We start from the raw sequence: 11,820 nt of genomic DNA, 5'->3' as shown, positions 1-11,820 counted from the left end.
CCTATCCCGTACGTGTATGAGCCAGTCCTTTCCTTTATTATATCACAGATGACATCTCCTCAGGGTACTACTGTGTAGAGCCTGTGGAGTGTGAAGAAATTCAGGCGCGAGTCAAGAAATTAGTCTAGACAAAAATGAATGATTGTTGGTGGTTCAGGAAACGTATATCAAACCAGGAATCCAACCAGCAACCAGGTGTTTCTCTACTCAGTCAGCCTCTGCCTGATAAATTTGCTCTTTTACCTCATTGCGCACCAAGTTTAGAAATGAAAAACAAAACAGCAGAATTTGCCGAAAGCAAATAATTGTGTTTGACATGACCCGCAGTGGCGAATGTACCTACGCACCGTCCTAGATGACACATACATATTCTGTGAGTAAATAGAGGGGCCATTTACAGCAGGTAGGTGGCCGGTCGGTCACAAAGCTTTCCACATCCAATCAAAATTAGCTCAACTCACAGCTGCAGGTGCAGTTCTGTCTGCCGCTTTGAAATCACAGTCCTGCACTATTATTGAGGGACACAACATGCAAATGACAGACAATAGAAGCGAGCCGAAATAAATTATAGACTATACAACTCTCTGCGCTGCAGTCATACTCCAATCAATAAAATGTCATTCAATGAACCGTGAATCGAAATGTTATGATCGCATGCATCGATATTTGCTCAGTACAATAGTTATGTCATTTATAGACGTTTCCAACACACCAATGTATATTCCAATTCATTGAATTGAAATTTGTAATTGTTGTAAAACACATTAAATGAATATTGCAAAAATGTAATTCAGTATTTGAGAAAATAATAGATTAAATCAAAGTACCTGGAATACAATTTATACATTACATGTATTGATACATACATTTTACTCGTATTCTAGGTACATTGGGATAAATCTTGTGTAGGGATTTCGAAGATCCAACCTCTCTAAAACATTGGTATTTTCATAGCCTTACTCTGAATAACAAAATATCCCTTGCTACTCCAAATTGGCCTTTCACTAAAATAGTGAGATTGACGTTTTGAAATCTGTGCATTTTATAGGAGTAAGTTTCCCTTTCCACTGCCTTCTATAGTAGATACGACTATAGATAGACTAAAGCGACCAAGATATAATCTTAAAACCTAAATCTCGCTATGGAAGTGGTTTTGTATTGTCCAACTATTCTACAATATTTATCTTACTCCCACTATAAATTCAACCATCACTGTACTCTCATGAATCACTCTACTATACTATTAATTAACTAATAGGCAAAGATTTGATCAAAACCTTAGTGAAATAGCTTCAACTCTATCTCAGGCTCGAATAGGGAAAATCTTGGGCCTAGCTTCCAAGAGCATTAATATTTGTAGATAACAGATTATTGCTTTAATAGTCTCACACTATCGATTATTGCTACGTTTAGTCCTAATGATTGTTCAAAGCGGACGGTAGTTATCGTCGAACATACTATCGCCAAAATCCTTGAATCTAAACCAAGAGTATAAGTTGAATGAGTTGAGTTCACTCTCAACTAAACCAAACACTTTACACTCTAAACTCTACAATCAGATTTACTCCTAATTATGTTGTATGTACTGCAAATATTATTTTAATAGTTATTTGTGCAACTAGTGCGCAAAGTGACAGTTTGCTGCACCGAAAGAAACGTTTACACCCGAGCCGTAGGCGAGGATGGAATGGCTTCTTGAGTGCAGCAGAGGAACTTTGCTCACGTATTTCACATTTAACTTTTCCTACAGTTGTTACTATTGAATAAGTGGTTGATTATGGGTAAAATGATGGCTGAAATCCATCAAATGTTTGTGTGTGTGTGTGTGTGTGATGCTGTTATTAATAGCAACCTTAATTCATTTAAAAATTAATAATCCAATTGAAAATTCTCAGCCATGGTTATCATTTTGTTCATTCAAGAATCAGAAAAAATACAGATAAAACAAAAAATTCGCATTCAAAATACACGCCAACAGCTGATTGGGATGGCTGCAAGATGGCTGAACCGACAAGCGCGCGACCTAGTGGGAAGAATCGTACCTAAGTTTGTTTCATCCAGCTAAAAAGTACTGAAACAGGATTCAGAAATTTAGACTTTTTCTCAAATTACCGAGAAAAATGCTCAAAGTAAACTGAAAAATAACATAGACAACAGAGAATATTTATTGTAGTATTCTTATGTTTTTTTATTATTTTTATTTATATGGATATCGAACGGTAATAATTTAACCTCAAAATTCGAATTTTATAATGTATATTTGCTACTTTTCTCACTGCTTGCAGTTGAAATAATAATTATCAATAGAAAAGAACTATTATTTATTATTAAATGATGAGAATTCGTAAATTATGATTATTTAATTATGATTTAGATTAACATTATTCTTGTTTTGGATTTCAAGATTGGGATTTTATCATAAATGTAGGGTAGCCATTGAAATGATTCTTATCTAAATCTAACCACAGTCATTGTTACCAACTTAATTTTTGTTTCGTGCATTAATCCTCCATATAACCCACCAGCTATTTTGTGTTGCCATGTTGCAAATCTGGAGTACGCAAAATAAAGTAATACTTTGCGCACTAGAGCGGAAAAGTGATTCTTTGCGTTCTGTAATCAGTGCTGGAATGGTCACTTTTCAAGGTAACTGTAGGAAAAATAATTATCGTTCTAAAACCAATATTTTTAGCACAAAATTCATCGACATGAGATGGTATTGAGATGCTTAGGAAAACAGAAGGCCCATCTCGGTAAAAGACGAATTTGTTTAGTGTTTTGCTGGATACGTCGTTAATCATTGGTAAAGGAAAAGCATTTCATTATTATGAATCTGGAGCACTCTCAGAACTAGAAATAAAGCTAATCCGCTGTTAAGGACTTACAAGCCAATGCCTTATGACCTGTTTTAGTGCCATCCTAGGTACCTGAAACGGCCATATAACAGCTGTATTTAGACTACAACCCCGATGCCATATAATGTCACATCACAACGAGTTATAGCAGCGCTGGTTGGAAACACGAGTACCTTACTCATAAATACTCATCTCTCTCTTTTATCACATGTGATTAAACTGTCGACCAGATTACACTTCATCCCTATTGCTTTTGCGGGGCACCCTTTATCTTATAGTATAATGTTGAGATTAGAGTTATTGACAAGGAATATGTGAGCTGGTGGAGCTTGTAATCAAACATAGTCTATGTTGTCCATGATTTTGAAATTGAAATTAGTATACGAGAGTGCAGTTCGAGAAGGGACATATCAGTCATGAGAATATTTTGAAAGTTCAAGCGACCATAATACCGTAGTAGAAATCACTAATTGATACATTGTAATTAACAATGTATTGTATGGTACTCAATTCAATAAAACTTAATATGTTGTATGGTTTTTATCTGTATCAGTTGACAGGAGATTTTTATTCTTTGGTTGAAACAGTTCATTTCAACTTTAATATGAACAGCAGTTGAAGTTGGTAAGACTTTTTTATATTGATTTAAATTCTATACTTTTCTGTCCTTCAGAATTTAACTATCATTTATGTGAATTTATTTCAGTTGAACATTATGTTGAGTTCCATATTATTATGTATAGTATTTATTCATACTTATTTGTATTTCTCGTCTACTAATCAATTTCTTTAGAGTTTGGCTATCCATCATATCATAATCTACTCATCAACTATTTGAAAGATGGAATCGTTTCTAATCGATTTGATACAACGAGGCAAATGTTAAGCTGTATTGTAAGTAGTAGAGCAGCATGAAGTCACTTAATAAATTAAGGATGTCTAGCACATATTACTTCGATTCAGTTTTTTCATAGAAATTTAACACTTGAAATCTCCGAATCTCATCTCAATATTACGGGGAAGAGATATCATCTCAATATCTCTTATTATGTACATTGGACACTCAATTGAAGATTAGAGAAAGAATTAATTCCCTCGAAAATAAAAAGAACCAGTCATAAAAATTGCTATGTTCGCTGGTAAAATACGTTTTAGGTTACGTAGGTCTATATATCTGTATAAACAGTGATTCAATATTAGTGTTAGGCTATTTTAGAGTCAACCGTAATGTGCGCAGATACTGTTAATATGTTGGTCAGCATAGGAAAGATAGGAGGGAGGCTTGATAGCCCCGGGCAGAGAATACAGCACTCTAGAGATACGCGGGCGTTATTTAATTTTCCTGTAGAGAAGCACGATTTTCTTCATTAGATTAGAGAAGGGAGCGAGAGTGACTCCTGTTACAGCTTTAAAATGGGGAAGAGGTGCCGCTTCACTGCCTTAGGTCATAATTAAAATCCATAGTCAACTCGCACATACTTCCTCAAGTTTAGCAGCTTACTGGTGTACCGTGCTTCAAACAAACGCGTGATCTACAATGAAAAATGTGCTCATAATAATGATGAAGGGAGGAAGCTTACGAATGGCAAGTAATAGAGAGAGGAAAAGAAAGGATGAGAGGAGGAGCAGTGTGGAAATGAGAGATAAGAAAGAACAGATGATTCAAATGAAAATATTATAAAATTGGATGAAAAATCTCAACAAATTAGGAAAATAATTGTTTGGAGAATAATTAGGAGAATGTTTTTGTAACATTTTATTGTATTTCATTTGTTTTGTAATTCTTTGTTATTTTGTTTTGTCTTGTTTTGTGTGTTTTAATGAATTGAAAAATTGAAAATAATGGAGAATGATTCTTAATGAATTTCAACAATCCGTGGAAATTAGATTTATTGAAGTGACGAAGAAATAATAAATTGCTTTCACAAGAAGAGAGTGAAAAGCAAGAAAATTATGCAAAGAAGATACTTAATCGACTCCAGCTAAAAATAGCGTGCAGATTGTGCAGATTCGTTGGTACGGCTGAGTTCGAAAATAAATATTTGTTTCCAATTTGCAAAGGTTGAATTGATAAGAAAAGAGTTCCAATACGGGCGTGATAGATGCATTAATTTGAATCCAGGGGTTGTCCAAAAATGAGCTTTAGTTGAAATGATAATCAATTAAATTCTGTATTAGGAATGATGATGTAGAAATTTGATGTGAAATCTGATGTAGAAATTTTCCATCATGAAACAAGAACACAATATATTTAAATAAAATAAAAATTCTGAAAACTAAGGGAAGTAATTGGTGCCCACAGGGAGGGGGTGAGGATGCAGCCTTGCGTCCTTGGAATTCTTGAGGTGGGGGGTTCATCAAACGACTGACGACCTTTTTGGTGGGTGGGGGGTTGAGTTGGTACTAAAATTTGGGATATTCAGAGGGAGTGCGTCAGTGGCTTAGGAGGGAGGTTGGTCACCCCTGTAATATGGAAGATGAATAATGGTATTCTGATCATTTTGATAATTTTTACTATATCTGCTTGATATTGGAAAACTATAGCGGGGATGGGTGGAACATTAAAAAGGAATGGTGTATTTGAAAAGCATTTCTTTTTCAACAACATCAGAAAACCTATAGTTTCAAATCTGATCTACCTTTTCACAACCTGAATTTACTGTACATGATCTACTATAAACTATGACTGAAAATGATATCTCTATAGATACTGTAACTAACACTTGAATAAGATCGTGAAGTAAGTCTATCAGATCAGATTTGATTAGCACAATACTTGTAATGTTATTATCTCTTGTTTAGAATATCAAGGTACAAGCGATATCAATCACATGTAATAGACTGTGATACCATCTATGTTAGTAGGGAACATCATTGAATCCTTTACATCAGTGATTTTGAAATGCAGTGAATGCAAGCACGGCACTACCACTACATGGCAGATGGCATTATACGAGTGCACAGAGAAGTAAGGTAGAGTCAGTTACAGTAACAGCGTGTTTGTGTTGGCAAGTGCGAGTGCAATAGCCGGAGGCAAGCTCAGTCGACATGATTAGTGAATTCAGTATGAAATCAACATCCGCCAGCTATCACCCAACACAGCCCTTGTTAACCGCTCGCTTTTTCTCTGCACATACATATTCCACCTTAGTTAAAGCTCGATTATTCAGCTTATCTGAGCCTGACATACTGTGGGTCAATGAGTTACATTGCACTGGTTACGGCGAATTTTTAATGAGTAGGCTATCATCATTCTTTATTACTAGTAATATTGGTAATTCGAGAACTGTTAGCTTTTTATTATTCTCATGTTTATCCATTTTTAATTTGTGAACTGAGTTCATTTCTCATTATAAGTAGAACATACAAAAAGGCAACAGTCGATATTTTTTCATTACCTCTGTTTTCCATTCTGATTTTGTGGTGCGTTTTTTATGATCGTATTATTTATGTTCTACATTGCTTTTTCAAGTTTATCTACATTCGAAGTAAAATAGTATAGTTATTTATTAGTACATTCAATATTGTAGAACGAGGTAGCCGATAGGCTCGCTTCGTTTGTCCTAATCGCCAAACCAGTTATAGGGCCTATGTAGGATCGATGACCGGAACTTTGGGACTAACTAGGAAAAAGAAGAATCTTGGGACCAAGTCTGGGGTCTCTACCTGCGAGGTGATTAGCAAACAATAGTCGGCCCTTTCAAAAGGTTCACACGCTTCTGTCACTAAATGAAAATCATTTCATTTAGATTTTAAATAGATTCATTTTTAATTTTTAGAAATAGCTCTGTGTACTGAGTAGATTCATTAGAGTGGAAATTAATATTTTCCTGATTAAGTAGCGGAAATAATTGTTCAACTTTGAAATCTTGAAACTGACTTGCTAATGTGTTCAACGTCTTTGTGTTGAAGAACAATGTTCAGCCACCTGTTGGAAATACCTGATCCTACTACCTGCAAAGACCCATCTTCTCTTATGTCGGAACCCTTAGTCCCAATAAGTATTGGTCCCGAAAAGTATTGGTCCCGAAAAGTACTGGTCCCAAAAAGTACTGGTCCCAAAGTTCGTTGCACCTGTGAGATCACCCAACAGAAATCAGCTATAACGCCTAGCTCTCCTGTGTATTCAAATTTTCAATACGGGTTAATATTTCATGTAGAAGTAAAACAAAACTTCATGATCCTTAGTTCTTGAAAAACGCTAGTTATCATAGTTTTTGAAAAATGCTGATTTTGGGCGTAATGTGGGCGGAAAGTGGATCACCACTCATCATCCCTATCATGTCTTTATTAAGAAAATGTTCTGCGCAAGTGGAAAACATTTTTTCTCTACAAAACGTAGGTACTAAATGGGGGAGGATCAATCAAAACTCCAAGGATCCAAGGCTTTTTCATAGCACACTTATTCCAAGATAACATTTTTATGATACCTAATATATTATAAATTGTGTTCTACGCTGTTGTCGTAGACGGAAACACAATGAAATCGCTGGAAAACAATGGAAAAATAATCATTTGAAATCTCATACGGAAAAATTGCCAAAAGCCTTTCAACACACGCTTCCAATTCTAGAAAGAGTAGGTACCTTATTTGACTTGATAGGCGTCATTATTTACTCTCCAGTAATAAAGTACGATTTCTCAAATAGTTAGCGAGAATTACACAAGATCTTTCATTTTGTTCATAGTCAAGATATCAACCAGTGATTTGATTCATAATAATTCTGACCTCATAATAAAATAAGGATGCCCCTTATTTTATTTATTAACTCGCCTACTCAAACAATACACAGTTTTGCTCTTCTGTTTAGTTCAGTCTGTAGCAGAGGCCTAGCTCCTCAAATCTCTGTTTTAGAGTCGCACACGGCTGAGTAATGAATTTATTTGCACCTCTGAATGCTAAGTCGTGTTTTGTACATGGGAATAAACACAGTCATGCTAGTGCTCTACTGTTATTTTAACCAACTTTACCACTAAAGTGCTAATAATACAATTACCCAACTCCTCTTGGAAGCAGCCAAGTTTTGAGGCCTAATTCAGGGGTTGAAATATTTCGTGTTTTCATCATATTCCTTCTTACTTGAGTTGCCAAAATATGTTTGTTAATTTCATAGAATATCGGTTAATGGGCGCTTCAAACACCATGTGCTTCAGAGCATCAATACAATTTGAATCGTATTGGATTTTGGTATATTGTTATAAACAATCAGCATTACGGTAGCTCAATAAATCATCCCACCAGGCTACCGAATCCATGACTTTGGAAAGTAAACTTATTAATTTCAAGAATAAGTCTCATGGCTACTGAATATTCTCGGTGTGTGGTTTAATTACAACAAAATTTGTTTGATTTTGATTCGATTACAAAAATGACTTTGAATAGGGAGGTGATTGATATGCCTAATTATTACGATATATGCCAGCTTACAAGGTACGTAGTTGAGAATTCAGCAGATTCTTTTTCAATTCAACCTTACGCCTTCACTCTTCAATAGAAATTCAATCTACGCTAACTTGATGCAGGATCAAATCAAGCCATGGTGCATTTATTGTAATGTGTTGCGATTGGATCAGCTGATGGTTTAAACTCGAAATGTAATTGAACTTATATTGAGCATTAATACAAAGCTAATGACAGCTAGTGTAGAATTTATATTGAGCAAATTGTCATGCTGTTTGTGCCAAAACAATGAGTGTTTGCTGCTGAGTGTGGAACTGGACGACCTGGCCGAGTGGACTGAGGCGTTGCAAGTTTAGTCTGTTATCGCTGCGTCTGGTCGTGGTTTCGAATCAAGCCAACACCATTTTTAATTGATTATCTCATATAATGACACATGCATGAGAAAAATCTCAATGTGGGCATCATCCGGAAAAAGAACTGAGTCGTCCTTTTTAATGGAAAAACTTCATAAATACTTCGAAGTCTGTATTTAGCTTGAAATGAAAACGAACTAACATAAGAGTTACCAGTACTTGAGAATATAGTACAACGAACAACTTATAAATATTAAAAATCCTACTTTTGAAAAATTATTTATATTATTTTGTTAGACTTCATAAATAGGTACTGCCTTCGAAGTCTGCATTTAATTTGAAATGAAAACGAACTAACATAATAGTTACTTGAAAATATAGTATAACAACTTATAAATCTAAAAATCTTACTTTTGAAAAATGATTTATATTATTTTGTTCAATTTACACTAGATAATCAATAAGCTATATCTTTTCGTATCAAATCTAAGCCTAATGGATGGATCAATATCCAGAGAAAACTGCAAAATTTAAATAAGAAGAAAAGTATTATTGACCTCAAATTCCCAGGTTTGGCATCAATTACTATACTTGGATTAAATCACATAAAATAAAGTATAATGAATGTTATTCTATTCAAAATATTATAAGTGATCTATGCCTCTACATAAAATGCCTCTAAATATTTTATGATTCCTCATTTTATTGCCTCTATATTCCTCGGTGATAGTTCTAATAATACACTCTCGATATAAAACGAACCAATCGGGCAAAACTCCATTACCGGCCAAGTTGCTTTCACTAGTGGTGATGTGGATTATGCAAATAAAAACTGTGCTCCAGTGTCTAGTGCGGCACTGAGCATTCTTGCATCCCCAGAGGGTTACATGGCTACTGAGGATGGGTGTACGGGGGGGTACAACCCCTTCCACCAACCAGTTAAGTGAATGAAACGCCGCAAGAACCCCATCACCCCTATTCGCCTCTTTATTCCTAGAAACCCTTTGTTCTACGAGTCCTAAACACAGTTAAGAGGGTTGACCGCGTTACTTGATGAGAACTTCTCCACTACTACTACTCCAAAAGCAAAATTCTCAGCAGTCTCTTTTGTTCTGTGTCACGTCTGACGACGAATTGGAGGGAGATATTCTACTACCAGTAGTAGGAACTAACTCGGTAAAGCTCTCACCAGATTGACTAACAAGGCTGGGGGATAACTGAATGAAAGTAAATGAATTAGTTGAAAGTGTGTAGCCTATTGCTGTAACAATTTGGCTGGAGCTGGTGGAGAGATGGTGATCAATGATGATATATGGAAGCAGTCATTAGGCTAGAGTACAATTAGTTTACATGTCTAGCACTGTGACCAGATAATCATAGTTTAAACCTCACAGCCTATAAGAAGGGAGTGAAAAAAATTAATGGATTCTGGTACTCAGAAGGATGGTTGACATACTAAGATACGTTGCGGATGCGTAGAAACCATCAAAAAGTGGAGAAATTTAGAAAATTCTGAGCAAATTTCCAAATAATATTAAATAATTTTAAAAATAATAAAAAGGTAACGACATAAGAGAGGCTTTATGCAACATAAGCTTCGGAAGTTTACATCCTTTTGAGCATTCTTTATCGACAGAAAGGATGAAAGATAAGTAGTAATAATAGAAGGTTCCCGATTCCCTAATTATCCAAAAAGTTAAAGAAAAGGAGACACTATGCTGCGATGAGACGACGACATCTCAAATTGCAAACAACTTTCAAAACTTTCTCATTCCGTTCCGAAGTAACTCAGGTAATTTTGAGAAGAAACGTAGCAGCGCCATGGAAGTGAGGATGAGGAAGGTTCAGCATCTCATGACGCTTCACGAGTAATTCAATTTTAAAGCAAATTCAAAATTCTGAATATTTTCAAGGCAAAAGTTGAATTGAATTTGAACTGTCCTAGTAGACGTTGAACTATCTGGGGAAGTTGGAAGTGGAGTTGAGTAACTAGGCGAGTTGAAATCCGACACGTAATTCAGGCGACTTGAAGTTCAGAGATCTTCCAACAATTTATTCCAATCACTCAAGTGTCACCAGACTCAGACGCCAACTTACGAGAGCTTTCCGGTTCATTTTCGGCTTCTTGAAGTTGCTTTCGAGTTGGTTGCAACTTGCAATCTACAAAAGCTACTTGAAACTCCTCACAAAAGCTATTAAATGAACCAAGATTTAAAGCTCTGTAATGCATATAACGATAGCACGCAGTACCTTTCATCTCCTGAAAATCTCAGATGAAATGTACCAATACCTAAGGATTAAATTAAGATTGAAAGGAGTCAAAAGTTGAATAGACAAAACTGTCAAATTCAAGGAAATGTTTTTATCCATTGCAGGCCAGATTTCTGTACATTTCAAATTATTGGGTGACTAGACCTTACAATAACTTAGTTTAAAATTGAAATAATATACTGACAAGTTGCAATAATTTGAATCAATAGAATTACCTGGAACTAAATGAAGGATTTAGATGGAAGGAATCATCAATTTGGAAAGTTACGTCTTTGGCATAGATTTATCTAGAAAGCTGGCTTTTGTAAATAATATATATCGATATGAAAATTTCATCAACATAAAATGTATTTATTAATTTCGAATAAAGTATTTCATTAGGGCTACTTGAGTTGTTTAATTACCATAGTTGTTTAGTACCCTATTTATATTAGTAATTTCTATAATTTATTAATTTATATGAATAATTTGATTCATCTAAAATCTAAATAATTATCAGGGTGAAAGTTGTCGAGCTGCATTCATTGAATTCATTTGAGAGTTATCCACGAGAGAGTCTGTATCAAATATCATAGGCAAATCAAGCCTCCTAAAAATTGTAAATTTGTATAGAAATGGTCAATTTTGAACTATCTTCATAGTTAACATGAGAGCTTCTATTATTTTTTTAGAGAGTCTGCAATATTTTTTATATTTATGAGTACAACAATATCTAGAGGTAGATGTAGACATATATTATTCTCGGAAGGTTACTGGACTATTGTAAAATGATTTCATAAGGGGATTTTATTTTGTGAAAACTGAAGTGTAATAAATCTGCTACCACTTTTATCCCTCACAACTTTCTCGGAATTTTAACAGTTTCGAAATAAACCGCTAGAAATCGAACATTTTCTGCCACTATCCGGCTTTTCAAGCTATCTATTTTTTGCTTCTTATA

This window comes from Nilaparvata lugens, chromosome 2 (assembly GCF_014356525.2).
Source record: "Nilaparvata lugens isolate BPH chromosome 2, ASM1435652v1, whole genome shotgun sequence".
Classification (NCBI taxonomy): Eukaryota; Metazoa; Arthropoda; class Insecta; order Hemiptera; family Delphacidae; genus Nilaparvata; species Nilaparvata lugens.
Note: the sequence above shows the minus strand (reverse complement) of the source record.